At 58.2% G+C, this 15,239-nt stretch overlaps 1 pseudogene; it reads right to left on the bottom strand.

The window, feature by feature from the left end:
* Positions 1–411: 411 nt before the first annotated feature.
* On the bottom strand, positions 412–15,145 carry LOC133222259 (cAMP-dependent protein kinase catalytic subunit alpha-like; annotated as a pseudogene).
* Positions 15,146–15,239: the final 94 nt, after the last annotated feature.

The raw sequence follows: 15,239 nt of genomic DNA, 5'->3' as shown, positions 1-15,239 counted from the left end.
ATCTATGGGGTTAATGTGCCTCTATGGGGTTGATGCCCTCCTATGGGGTTGATGCGCCCCTATGGGGTTGATCCCCTCCCTATGGGGTTGATGCCCCCCTATGGGGTTGATGCGCCCCTATGGGGTTGATGCACCCTCTATGGGGTTGATGCGCCCCTATGGGGTTGATGCCCCTCTATGGGGTTAATGGCCCTCTATGGGGTTAATGTGCCCCTATGGGGTTAATGGCCCTCTATGGGGTTAATGTGCCCCTATGGAGTTAATGTGCCCCTATGGGGTTGATCCCCTCCCTATGGGGTTAATGCCCCCCTATGGGGTTGATGGCCCTCTGTGGCGTTGGATTCCCCCCATGATGTTAAAGCCCCCCCCGCCATGGGGCCGATCCCCCCTGGGGTGCAAGCCCCCCCTTGCCTTGCTGAGGCTGATCTCGGGGGCCGGGGACTCGGGGGTCCCGCAGAGGGTCCAGGTCCGGCCCCTCACCCGCTTGGCGAACCCGAAGTCGGTCACCGGGGGGGAGGGGGGGACACGGGGACCCCCACATAACCCTGCTGGGCCCCAGCACCGCTCAGAGGGGTCTATAGGGGTCTGTAGGGGTCTCTATAGGGGTCTATAGGGGTCTCTATAGGGGTCTGTAGGGGTCTCTATAGGGGTCTATAGGGGTCTCTATAGGGGTCTGTAGGGGTCTCTATAGGGGTCTGTAGGGGTCTCTATAGGGGTCTGTAGGGGTCTCTATAGGGGTCTCTATACAGGCCTGTAGGGATCTCTATAGGGGTCTCCATAGGGGTTTATAGAGGTCTCTATAGGGATCTCTATAGGGGTCTCTATAGGGGTCTCTATAGGCGTCTCTATAGGGGCCTTTAGGGATCTCTTTAGGGGTCTCTATGTGGGTCTATAGGGATCTTTATAGGGGTCTCTCTAGGGGTCTCTCTAGGGGTCCCTACAGGGGTCTCTATAGGGGTCTCTATAGGGGTTTATAAGGGTCTCTACAGGGGTCTATAGGGATGTCTATAGGGATGTCTATAGGGGTCTCTATAGGGGTCTTTAGGGGTCTCTATAGGGGTCTGTAGGGGTCTCTATAGGGGTCTCTATACAGGCCTGTAGGGATCTCTATAGGGGTCTCCATAGGGGTTTATAGAGGTCTCTATAGGGATCTCTATAGGGGTCTCTATAGGAGTCTCTATAGGGGCCTTTAGGGATCTCTTTAGGTGTCTCTATGGGGGTCTATAGGGATCTCTATAGGGGTCTCTATAGGGGCCTCTAAAGGGGTCTATGGGGATCTCTATAGCGGTCTCTATGAGTCTCTATAGGGGTATATAGGGATCTCTATAACGAGCCTATAAGAGTCTCTATAGGGGTCTCTATAGGGGTTCTCTAGAGGGTACCTTAATGCAGCCCTGCTGGTCAATGAGCTCTGTGTGGCTCTATAGGGTCAGCAGGTGTCTGCAGGGGTGTCTCCAGGTACCTATAGGGCTCTATAGGGCACCTCGATGTAGCCCTGCTGGACAAGGAGCTCTGTTTGGGTCTATGAGGGTTTATAGGGTTCTCTATAGGCATCTATAGGGGTGTCTATAGGCATCTATTGGGGTGTCTATAGGGTACCGCAATACAGCCCTGCTGGACGATGACCTGTGTTTGGGTGTATTGGGGTCTATAGGGGTACCTATAGGGGTCCATAGGGGTCTATGGGGTATCTCAATGTAGCCCTGTGGGTTGCTGAGCTGTGCTTGGGTCTATAGATGGATTTATAGGGGTGGCTATAAGTGTTTACAGGGGTATCTATAGGGGTACCTCGATGTAGCCCTGCAGGCCAATGAGCTGTGTTTGGGCCTATAGGGTTATCTATAGGGGTACCTATAGGGGTATCTATAGATGTGTCTATAGGGTACCTCAATGTAGCCCTGCAGGTCAATGAGCTGTGTGTATAGGGATGTCCATAGGGGTTTCCAGGTGTCTATAGGTACTTATAGGTGTCCATAGGTATCTATAGGGGTATCGATGTAGCCCTGCTGGTCGATGAGCTTTGTCTATAGGGATGTCTATAGGGATGTCTATAGGGATGTCTATGGGTGTCTATGGGGGGTACCTCGATGTACCCCTGCTGGTCGATGAGCTGTGTCTATAGGGATGTCTATAGGTGTCTATAGGTGTATATGGGTGTCTATAGGGGTGTCTATAGGGATGTCTATAGGGGTGTCTATAGGGGGGTTACCTCGATGTAGCCCTGCTGGTCGATGAGCTGTGTCTATAGGGATGTCTATAGGTGTCTATAGGTGTCTATAGGGATGTCTATAGGGATGTCTATAGGGGTGTCTATAGGGATGTCTATGGGTGTCTATAGGGATGTCTATGGGTGTCTATAGGTGTCTATGGGTATCTATAGGGGTGTCTATAGGGTACCTCGATGTAGCCCTGCTGGTCGAGGAGCAGTGTCTATAGGGATGTCTATAGGGATGTCTATGGGTGTCTATAGGGGTGTCTATAGGGATGTCTATGGGTGTCTATAGGGATGTCTATAGGGATGTCTATGGGTGTCTATAGGGATGTCTATAGGGATGTCTATGGGTGTCTATAGGGGTGTCTATAGGGATGTCTATGGGTGTCTATAGGTGTCTATGGGTGTCTATAGGGGTGTCTGTAGGGTACCTCGATGTAGCCCTGCTGGTCGAGGAGCAGTGTCTATAGGGATGTCTATAGGTGTCTATAGGTGTCTATAGGGATGTCTATAGGGATGTCTATGGGTGTCTATAGGGGTGTCTATAGGGTACCTCGATGTACCCCTGCTGGTCGAGGAGCAGTGTCTATAGGGATGTCTATGGGTGTCTATAGGTATCTATGGGTGTCTATAGGTGTCTATGGGTGTCTATAGGTGTATCTATAGTGGGGTTACCTCGATGTACCCCTGCTGGTCGAGGAGCAGTGTCTATAGGGATGTCTATGGGTGTCTATGGGTGTCTATGGGTGTCTATGGGTGTCTATGGGTGTCTATGGTGTCTATGGGTGTCTATGGGTGTCTATGGGTCTCTATGGGTGTCTATGGGTGTCTATGGGTGTCTATGGGTGTCTATGGTGTCTATGGGTGTCTATGGGTCTCTATGGGTGTCTATGGGTCTCTATGGTGTCTATGGGTGTCTATGGGTGTCTATGGTGTCTATGGGTGTCTATGGGTGTCTATGGTGTCTATGGGTGTCTATGGGTGTCTATGGGTGTCTATGGGTGTCTATGGGTGTCTATGGTGTCTATGGGTGTCTATGGGTGTCTACGGGTGTCTACGGGTGTCTACGGGTGTCTATGGGTGTCTATGGGTGTCTATGGTGTCTATGGGTGTCTATGGGTGTCTATGGGTGTCTATGGTGTCTATGGGTGTCTATGGGTGTCTATGGGTGTCTATGGGTGTCTATGGTGTCTATGGGTGTCTATGTTTGTCTATGGGTGTCTATGGTGTCTATGGGTGTCTATGGGTGTCTATGGGTGTCTATGGTGTCTATGGGTGTCTATGGGTGTCTATGGGTGTCTATGGTGTCTATGGGTGTCTATGGTGTCTATGGGTGTCTATGGGTGTCTATGGGTGTCTATGTGTGTCTATGGGTGTCTATGGGTGTCTATGGGTGTCTATGGTGTCTATGGGTGTCTATGGTGTCTATGGGTGTCTATGGGTGTCTATGGGTGTCTATGGGTCTCTATGGGTGTCTATGGGTGTCTATGGTGTCTATGGTGTCTATGGGTGTCTATGGGTGTCTATGGTGTCTATGGGTGTCTATGGTGTCTATGGTGTCTATGGGTGTCTATGGGTGTCTATGGTGTCTATGGGTGTCTATGGTGTCTATGTGTGTCTATGGGTGTCTATGGGTGTCTATGGTGTCTATGGTGTCTATGGTGTCTATGGGTGTCTATGGTGTCTATGGTGTCTATGGTGTCTATGGGTGTCTATGGTGTCTATGGTGTCTATGGGTGTCTATGGGTGTCTATGGGTGTCTATGGGTGTCTATGGATGTCTATGGGTGTCTATGGATGTCTATGGGTGTCTATGGGTGTCTATGGGTGTCTATGGGTGTCTATGGATGTCTATGGGTGTCTATGGGTGTCTATGGTGTCTATGGGTGTCTATGGGTGTCTATGGGTGTCTATGGGTGTCTATGGGCTCTATGGGGTCCATGGATGCCAATGGATGTCTATGGATGTCTATGGATGTCTATGGGTGTCTATGGATGTCCATGGATGTCCATGGGTGTCCATGGGTGTCTATGGGTGTCTATGGGTGTCTATGGTGTCTATGGGTGTCTATGGTGTCTATGGGTCTCTATGGGTGTCTATGGGTCTCTATGGGTGTCTATGGGTGTCTATGGGTGTCTATGGATGTCTATGGATGTCTATGGGTGTCTATGGATGTCCATGGATGTCTATGGGTGTCCATGGGTGTCTATGGGTGTCTATGGGTGTCTATGGTGTCTATGGGTGTCTATGGTGTCTATGGGTCTCTATGGGTGTCTATGGGTCTCTATGGGTGTCTATGGGTGTCTATGGGTGTCTATGGATGTCTATGGATGTCTATGGGTGTCTATGGATGTCCATGGATGTCTATGGGTGTCCATGGGTGTCTATGGGTGTCTATGGGTGTCTATGGTGTCTATGGGTGTCTATGGTGTCTATGGGTCTCTATGGGTGTCTATGGGTCTCTATGGGTGTCTATGGGTGTCTATGGGTGTCTATGGGTGTCTATGGGTGTCTATGGGTGTCTATGGGTGTCTATGGGTGTCTATGGGTGTCCATGGGTGTCTATGGGTGTCTATGGGTGTCTATGGTGTCTATGGGTGTCTATGGGTCTCTATGGGTCTCTATGTGTCTCTATGGGTGTCTATGGGTGTCTATGGGTGTCTATGGGTGTCTATGGTGTCTATGGGTGTCTATGGGTGTCTATGGGTGTCTATGGGTGTCTATGGGTGTCTATGGTGTCTATGGGTGTCTATGGGTGTCTATGGGTGTCTATGGGTGTCTATGGGTCTCTATGGGTGTCTATGGGGTGTCTATGGGTGTCTATGGGTCTCTATGGGTCTCTATGGGTGTCTATGGGTCTCTATGGGTGTCTATGGGTCACTATGGGTCTCTATGGGGTGTCTATGGGTCTCTATGGGTCTCTATGGGTCTCTATGGGTGTCTATGGGTCTCTATGGGTGTCTATAGGGTCTCTATGGGTCTCTATGGGTGTCTATGGGTCTCTATGGGTGTCTATGGGTGTCTATGGGTCTCTATGGGTCTCTATGGTTTCTATGGGTGTCTATGGGTCTCTATGGGTCTCTATGGGTCTCTATGGGTCTCTATGGGGTGTCTATGGGTGTCTATGGGTCTCTATGGGTCTCTGTGGGTCTCTATGGGTCTCTATGGGTCTCTATGGGTCTCTGTGGGTGTCTATGGGTGTCTATGGGTCTCTATGGGTCTCTATGGGTCTCTATGGGTTCTCCGGTTCGAGGTCCCGGGAGATGAGCTCGAGCGCGTGCAGGTACTCGAAGCTCAGCACCATTTGGGCAGCGTAGAAGCGGGCGTGGGGCTCGCTGGGGGAGGGGCAGAGCCCCCCATGGGGCCCGATGGCACCCCCAGAGCCCACTGACACCATTGGGGCACCCCCAGAACCCACTGACACCGGGGGCACCCCCAGAACCCACTGACACCAACGGGGACCCCCAGAACCCACTGACACCGGGGGGCACCCCCAGAACCCACTGACACCAACGGGGACCCCCAGAACCCACTGACACCAGGGGGCACCCCCAGAACCCACTGACACCGGGGGCACCCCCAGAACCCACTGACACCATTGGGGCACCCCCAGAACCCACTGACACCATTGGGGCACCCCCAGAACACACTGACACCATTGGGGCACCCCCAGAACCCACTGACACCAGGGGGCACCCCCAGAACCCACTGACACCAACGGGGACCCCCAGAACCCACTGACACCAGGGGGCACCCCCAGAACCCACTGACACCGGGGGCACCCCCAGAACCCACTGACACCATTGGGGCACCCCCAGAACCCACTGACACCATTGGGGCACCCCCAGAACCCACTGACACCGGGGGGCACCCCCAGAACCCACTGACACCATTGGGGCACCCCCAGAACCCACTGACACCAGGGGGCACCCCCAGAACCGACTGACACCATTGGGGCACCCCCAGAACCCACTGACACCGGGGGGCACCCCCAGAACCCACTGACACCGGGGGGCACCCCCAGAACCCACTGACACCATTGTGGGGTGTTGGGGCACCCCCAGAACCCACTGACACCGGGGACCCCCAGCACCCACTGACACCATTGGGGCACCCCCAGAACCCACTGACACCATTGGGGCACCCCCAGAGGGGGGGTGTTGGGGGTGGGGGGGGTGTTGGGGGGGGGGTGTTGGGGGACCCACTGACACCGGGGGGCACCCAGAACCCACTGACACCGGGGGGGTGGGGGGTGTGGGGCACCCCCAGAACCCACTGACACCATTGGGGCACCCCCAGAACCCACTGACACCGGGGGGGACCCCCAGAACCCACTGACACCATTGGGGCTGGGGGGGGGGTGGTGTTGGGGGGGGGGGTGGGGGGTGTGGGGGGGGGTGCCCCCAGAACCCACTGACACCATTGGGGCACCCCCAGAACCCACTGACACCATTGGGGCACCCCCAGAACCCACTGACACCGGGGGGCACCCCCAGAACCCACTGACACCATTGGGGCACCCCCAGAACCCACTGACACCGGGGGGCACCCCCAGAACCCACTGACACCGGGGGGACCCCCAGAACCCACTGACACCGGGGGGCACCCCCAGAACCCACTGACACCACTGGGGCACCCCCAGAACCCACTGACACCATTGGGGCACCCCCAGAACCCACTGACACCGGGGGGCACCCCCAGAACCCACTGACACCAACGGGGACCCCCAGAACCCACTGACACCATTGGGGCACCCCCAGAACCCACTGACACCAGGGGGCACCCCCAGAACCCACTGACACCAGGGGGGGACCCCCAGAACCCACTGACACCGGGGGGCACCCCCAGAACCCACTGACACCAACGGGGACCCCCAGAACCCACTGACACCATTGGGGCACCCCCAGAACCCACTGACACCAGGGGGCACCCCCAGAACCCACTGACACCAGGGGGGCACCCCCAGAACCCACTGACACCAGGGGGCACCCCCAGAACCCACTGACACCAACGGGGACCCCCAGAACCCACTGACACCATTGGGGCACCCCCAGAACCCACTGACACCGGGGGGCACCCCCAGAACCCACTGACACCGGGGGGCACCCCCAGAACCCACTGACACCATTGGGGCACCCCCAGAACCCACTGACACCAACGGGGACCCCCAGCACCCACTGACACCATTGGGGCACCCCCAGAACCCACTGACACCATTGGGGCACCCCCAGAACCCACTGACACCAGGGGGCACCCCCAGAACCCACTGACACCGGGGAGACCCCCAGAACCCACTGACACCAACGGGGACCCCCAGAACCCACTGACACCAACGGGGACCCCCAGAACCCACTGACACCAGGGGGCACCCCCAGAACCCACTGACACCATTGGGGCACCCCCAGAACCCACTGACACCGGGGGCACCCCCAGAACCCACTGACACCGGGGGGCACCCCCAGAACCCACTGACACCATTGGGGCACCCCCAGAACCCACTGACACCGGGGGCACCCCCAGAACCCACTGACACCAACGGGGACCCCCAGAACCCACTGACACCGGGGGCACCCCCAGAACCCACTGACACTGGGGGGCACCCCCAGAACCCACTGATACCGGGGGGGGAACCCCCCCACCCTCAGGGGCACCCGAGAGAACCTTCACCGCTCCCAAACCCCTATGGGAACCCCCAAAACCCTCTATGGGACCCCTAAACCCCATCTATGGGACCCCCCAAGCCCCCCCCATGGGCATCCCTATGTACCTCCCCCATGGGCATCCCTATGGACCCCCCCTATGGGCAGCCCTATGGATCCCCCCATGGGCATCCCTATGGACCCCCCCCATGGGCAGCCCTATGGACCCCCCCATGGACAGCCCTATGGCCCCCCATGGGGACCCCCCCTATGGGCAGCCCTATGGACCCCCCTATGGGCATCCCTATGGACCCCCCATCCCTATGGACCCCCCTATGGGCAGCCCTATGGACCCCCCCTATGGGTACCCCTATGGACCCCCCCTTATGGGCAGCCCTATGGACCTCCCCTATGGGCAGCCCTATGGACCCCCCTATGGACAGCCCTATGGACCCCCCTATGGGACCCCTATGGACCCCCCCTATGGGCACCCTATAGACCCCCCTATGGGCAGCCCTATGGACCCCCCCTATGGGCATCCCTATGGACCCCCTCATGGGCACCCCTATGGACCCCCCCTACAGAACCCCTATGGACCCCCCTAAGTGCCCCCTATGGACCCCCCCTTATGGGCAGCCCTATGGACCCCCCCTATGGGCAGCCCTATGGACCCCCCCTATGGGCAGCCCTATGGACCCCCCCCTATGGGCACCCCTATGGACCCCCCCTATGGGCAGCCCTAACCCCTATGGACCCCCCCTTTATGGGCAGCCCTATGGACCCCCCCTATGGGCAGCCCTATGGACCCCCCCTATGGGCAGCCCTATGGACCCCCCCTATGGGCACCCCTATGGACCCCCCCCTATGGGCAGCCCTATGGACCCCCCCTATGGGCAGCCCTATGGACCCCCCTATGGACAGCCATATGGACCCCCCTATGGGCAGCCCTATGGACCCCCCATGCCATATGGACACCCCTATGGCAAGTGGGACCCCCTATGGACCCCCCCTATGGACAGCCCTATGGACCCCCCTATGGGCACCCCTATGGACCCCACCTTGGGCACCCCTATGGACCCCCCCTATGGGCATCCCTATGGATCCCCCCATGGGCACCCCTATGGACCCCCATATGGGCAGCCCTATGGACCCCCCTATGGGCACCCCTATGGACCCCCTCTATGGACAGCCCTATGGACCTCATGGGCAGCCCTATGGACCCCCCTATGGGCAGCCCTATGGACCCCCCCCATGGGCAGCCCTATGGACCCCCCCTATGGGCAGCCCTATGGACCCCCCTATGGGCAGCCCTATGGACCCCCCCTATGGGCAGCCCTATGGACCCCCCCATGCACCCCTATGGACCCCCCCCTATGGGCATCCCTATGGACCCCCCCTATGGGCATCCCTATGGACCCCCCTATGGGCAGCCCTATGGACCCCCTCTATGGGCATCCCTATGGACCCCCCTATGGGCAGCCCTATGGACCCCCCCTATGGGCATCCCTATGGACCCCCCCTATGGGCAGCCCTATGGACCCCCCCTATGGGCAGCCCTATGGACCCCCCCATGGGCAGCCCCATGGACCCCCCCATGCACCCCTATGGACCCCCCCATGGGCAGCCCCATGGACCCCCCCATGCACCCCTATGGACCCCCCCATGGGCATCCCTATGGACCCCCCCATGGGCATCCCTATGGACCCCCCCTATGGGCAGCCCCATGGACCCCCCATGCATCCCTATGGACCCCCCCATGGGCAGCCCCATGGACCCCCCATGCATCCCTATGGACCCCCCCATGGGCAGCCCCATGGACCCCCCATGCACCCCAATGCGGCGCAGGTGGGAGAACATCTCCCCCCCGGGATGTACTCCATGACCATGTAGAGGTTGGAGTTGTCCTGATGGGGGGCACGGGGCACGTCCAGGGGGGCCGGGGGACACCTTGGGGACAGCCCCGGGGGGGACACACACTGGGGACCACCCAGGGGACAGGGGATGGGGGGGGGGGGGCACCCAGGGACACCCAAGGGATAACCAATGGGTACCCAAGAGATACCCAATGGACAAGCAAGGGACACCCAATGGATACCAAAGGGACACCCAAGGGATAACCAAGGGACACCCAATGGATACCAAAGGGACACCCAAGGGATAACCAAGGGACACCCAATGGGTACCAAAGGGACAACCAATGGATACCCAATGGATACCCAATAGATACCCAATGGATACCCAATAGACACACAAGGGACACCCAATGGATACCCAAAGGGACCCCAATGGATACCCAATAGATACCCAAAGGACATGCAAGGAACACCCAATGGATAACCAAGGGACACCCAAGGGATACCCAAAGGGACACCCAATGGATACCCAAGGGACACCCAATGGATACCAAAGGGACACCCAATGGATAACCAAGGGACACCCAATGGATAACCAAGGGACACCCAAGGGATACCAAAGGGACACCCAAGGGATACCAAAGGGACACCCAATGGATACCAAAGGGACACCCAATGGATAACCAAGGGACACCCAATGGATACCAAAGGGACACCCAATGGATACCCAAGGGACACCCAATGGATACCAAAGGGACACCCAATGGATAACCAAGGGACACCCAATGGATACCAAAGGGACACCCAAGGGATACCAAAGGGACACCCAAGGGATACCAAAGGGACACCCAATGGATACCCAAGGGACACCCAAGGGATACCAAAGGGACACCCAATGGATACGCAAGGGATACCCAAAGGGACCCCAGTGGATACCCAATAGAAGGTATCCAGTAGATGGTATCCAATGGACACGCAAGATACAGCCAGTGGATACTCAAGGGACACCCAACTGAGACCCAAAAGACACCCAATGGATACCCAAAGGGACCTCAATGGATAACCAATGGATACCCAATGGACACACAAGAGAAACCCAATGGACACCCAAATGACACCCAAGGGACACCCAAATGGATACCCAACGGATACCCAAGAGACACCTAATGGACACTCAATGGACACCCAGAAGGATATCCAATGGACACTCAATGGATACCCAATGGACACCCGAATGGATACCCAACAGATACCTAAGGGACATCCAATGGATACTCAGAGGGACCCCAAAGGACACCCAATGGATACCCAAGGGCCATCCAATGGACACCCAGTGGATACCCAATGGACACCCGAATGGATACCCAATGGATACACAACAGATACCCAATGGTTACCCAAGGAACACCCAATGGATACACAAAGGATACCCATAGGATACCCAATGGACACTCAATGGATACCCAATGGACACCCGAATGGATACCCAATGGATACACAACAGATACCCAATGGTTACCCAAGGAACACCCAATGGATACACAAAGGATACCCATAGGATACCCAATGGACACTCAATGGATACCCAATGGACACCCGAATGGATACCCAATGGATACACAACAGATACCCAATGGTTACCCAAGGAACACCCAATGGATACACAAAGGATACCCATAGGATACCCAATGGACACTCAATGGACACCCAAAAGGATACTCAATGGACACTCAACAGATATCCAATGGATACCCGATGGACACCCAATGGATACCCAATGGACACCCAATGGGCACCCAAGGGCCACTCAATGGATACCCAATGAACACCCAACCGATACCAAAGGGCCACCCAATGGATACCCAATGACACCCAATGACACCCAATGGACACCCAATGACACCCAATGGACACCGGGCCCACCTTGAAGGAGTACTCGAGGCGCACGAGGAAGGGGAAGGTGGCGGCCTGGAGGATGCGCTTCTCATTGAGGGTGTGCTCGATCTGCTTCAGCTTCACCACCTGCAGGGACACCGTGGGGACACCATGGGGACACCGTGAGGACACCATGGGGACACCACAGGGACACCACTGGGACACTGTGAGGACACCATGGGGACACAGAGGGGACACCGTGGGGACACCATTGGGACACCACTGGGACACCATGGGGACACCACTGGGACACCTTTGGGACACCATGGGGACACCATGGGGACACCATTGGGACACCATGGGGACACCGTGAGGACACCATTGGGACACCATGGGGACACCGTGGGGACACCATTGGGACACCATGGGGACACCATGGGGACACCACGGGGACACCACGGGGACACCATGGGGACACCATGGGGACACCACGGGGACACCACTGGGACACCACAGGGACACCGTTGGGACACTGTGGGGACACCATGGGGACACCGTGGGGACACCACTGGGACACCATGGGGACACCATGGGGACACCATGGGGACACCACTGGGACACCATTGGGACACCATGTGAACACCATGGGGACACCATTGGGACACCATGGGGACACCACTGGGACACCATGGAGACACCGTGGGGACACCATTGGGACACCGTGGAGACACCGTGGGGACACCATTGGGACACCATTGGGACACCATTGGGACACCATTGGGACACCATTGGGACACCATGGGGACACCATTGGGACACCATTGGGACACCGTGGGGACACCACGGGGACACCATGGGGACACCATTGGGACACCGTGGGGACACCATTGGGACACCATGGGGACACCATTGGGACACCATTGGGACACCATTGGGACACCATTGGGACACCATTGGGACACCATTGGGACACCATTGGGACACCGTGGGGACACCATGGGGACACCATTGGGACACCATGGGGACACCATTGGGACACCATGGGGACACCATTGGGACACCATGGGGACACCATTGGGACACCATTGGGACACCATGAGGACACCATGGGGACACCATTGGGACACCATGGGGACACCATTGGGACACCATTGGGACACCATGGGGACACCATTGGGACACCATTGGGACACTATGGGGACACCATGGGGACACCACAGGGATACCACGGGGACACCGTGAGGACACCACGGGGACACCACTGGGACACCACGGGGACACCATTGGGACACCATGGGGACACCATTAGGACACCATTGGGACACCATTGGGACACCATTGGGACACCATGGGGACACCATTGGGACACCATTGGGACACCATGGGGACACCATGAGGACACCATTGGGACACCATTGGAAACAGCATGGGGACACCATTGGGACACCATGGGGACATCATTGGGACACCACGGGGACACCATTGGGACACCATTGGGACACCATTGGGACACCATGGGGACACCATTGGGACACCATTGGGACACCATGGGGACACTGTGAGGACACCATTGGGACACCATGGGGACACCGTGGGGACACCATTGGGACACCATGGGGACACCATTGGGACACCATTGGGACACCATGGGGACACCGTGGGGACACCACTGGGACACCATGCGGACACCATTGGGACACCATTGGGACACCATGGGGACATCAATGGGACACCATGGGGACATCAATGGGACACCATGGGGACACCATTGGGACACCGTGAGGACACCATGGGGACACCATTGGGACACCGTGGGGACACCATGGACACCATGGGTGATCATTGGGACACCACTGGGACACCATGGGGACACCATTGGGACACTACTGGGACACTGTGAGGACACTATTTGGACACCATGGGGACACCATGGGGACACCATTGGGACACCATTGGGACACCATGGGGACACCGGTGCCACCCAGTGCGTGGTCCCTGTCACCTTCTGCTTGTCCAGGATCTTCATGGCGTGGTGGTGGCCGCTGTCCCGGTGCCGCACGAGCATCACGCGCCCGAAGGAGCCCATGCCCAGGGTCCGGATGCGCTCAAACTGGTCCAGGCTGGCGGTGTTCTGGGGACAGGGACACGGCCCCCCCTGGGGACCTCAGCACCCCCACGTGACACCGTCAGCCCCCTCCATGGGGCGCCATCACCCACAGCGTGACGTCATCACTCTCAATGTGACGTCATCACCCCTGTGTGACGTCATTGCCCACAGTGTGATGTCATGAACCACAGTGACATCACTACCCACGTGTGACATCATCACCCCCAGTGTGACACCATCACCCCCATGTGACACCATCACACCCATGTGACACCATCACCCCCATGTGACACCATCACCCCCATGTGACACCATCACCCCCATGTGACACCATCACCCCCATGTGACAACCATTACCCCCATGTGACATCATCAACCCCATGTGACACCATCACCCCCATGTGACAACCATTACCCCCATGTGACATCATCAACCCCATGTGACACCATCACACCCATGTGACACCATCACCCCCATGTGACATCATCACCCCCAGTATGACATCATTACCCCACGTGACACCATCACCCCCAGTGTGACATCATTACCCCATGTGACATCATCACCCCATGTGACATCACCAGCCCCAGTGTGACATCACAGCCAGTGTGACATCATCACCCCCACGTGACATCATCACCCCCGTGTGACACCATCACCCCACGTGACCCCATCACCCCCATGTGACCCCACCACCCCACAAAGGCACCCCCGGTGACAGGGGGGAATACAGGACACCCCCATATGGACATGGTTCACCCCACGGCTCCATTCCCACCACGCACCCCTGCAGGGGGCTCTGGACCCTCCCATGTCCTTTGGGGGGGGGCACTCACAGACCTGGGCCGGATTCTCCCATTTCCGGATGAAATCCTCCTTGGCCCGAGCCAGGAATTCCTTCACTGGGGGGGTGCAGGACATGGGGGGGTCACTGCAGCGCCCCAACCCCCCCCAGGGACCCACTTGTGTCCCCCCGATGCCCCAATACCCCCCCGAGCCCCTCAGGTCCCCATAACCCACCCTGGGTCCCCCTCGGCCACGTGGGTGCCGTGTCCCCGCTTCCCCCCCCAGCCCCATCCCTCTGAAGCCCCGCCCCTTCCCTCAAGCCCCGCCCCCGGGGAACCCCACCTGTCCCCATGGCAACTGCGCAAGCCACTCCCCCTTCCCTCAAGCCCCGCCCCCTGGACGATCCCACCACACCAGGCCGGAGGGGGGGGCGGTGTGGAACGGGACAAGCGGCTCCCTCCGCCCCGCCGGGGCCCGCAGCCCTGGGCCCGGTACCGGCTGCCCGCGGCCGGCGCTGCCCCTCCCGTGCCCGGTGCCCGGTGCCGGTGCCCGGCGCTCACCGCTCTCCAGCTCCCCGCCCTTCTTGGCGGCCGCGGCGTTGCCCATGGTAGGGCCCAGGCGGTGGCTCCGCGCTCCCGGCCTGGCCGCCCGCCCGCTCCCGGCGGCGCGGCCAGCCCCGCCCCTCCCCTCACCGCTCATCGGTCCAGCCGCTATACCGCCGCCCTGCTATTGGTCCTCACAGCCCTTTACGGCCCGCCCCCACCGCT

This window comes from Neopsephotus bourkii, unplaced genomic scaffold (assembly GCF_033783945.1).
Source record: "Neopsephotus bourkii isolate Nb327-2 ecotype Australia unplaced genomic scaffold, CSIRO-AGI_Nbou_v1 NB_18, whole genome shotgun sequence".
NCBI lineage: Eukaryota > Metazoa > Chordata > Aves > Psittaciformes > Psittacidae > Neopsephotus > Neopsephotus bourkii.
Note: the sequence above shows the minus strand (reverse complement) of the source record. Positions and strands in the feature narration are given on the sequence as shown.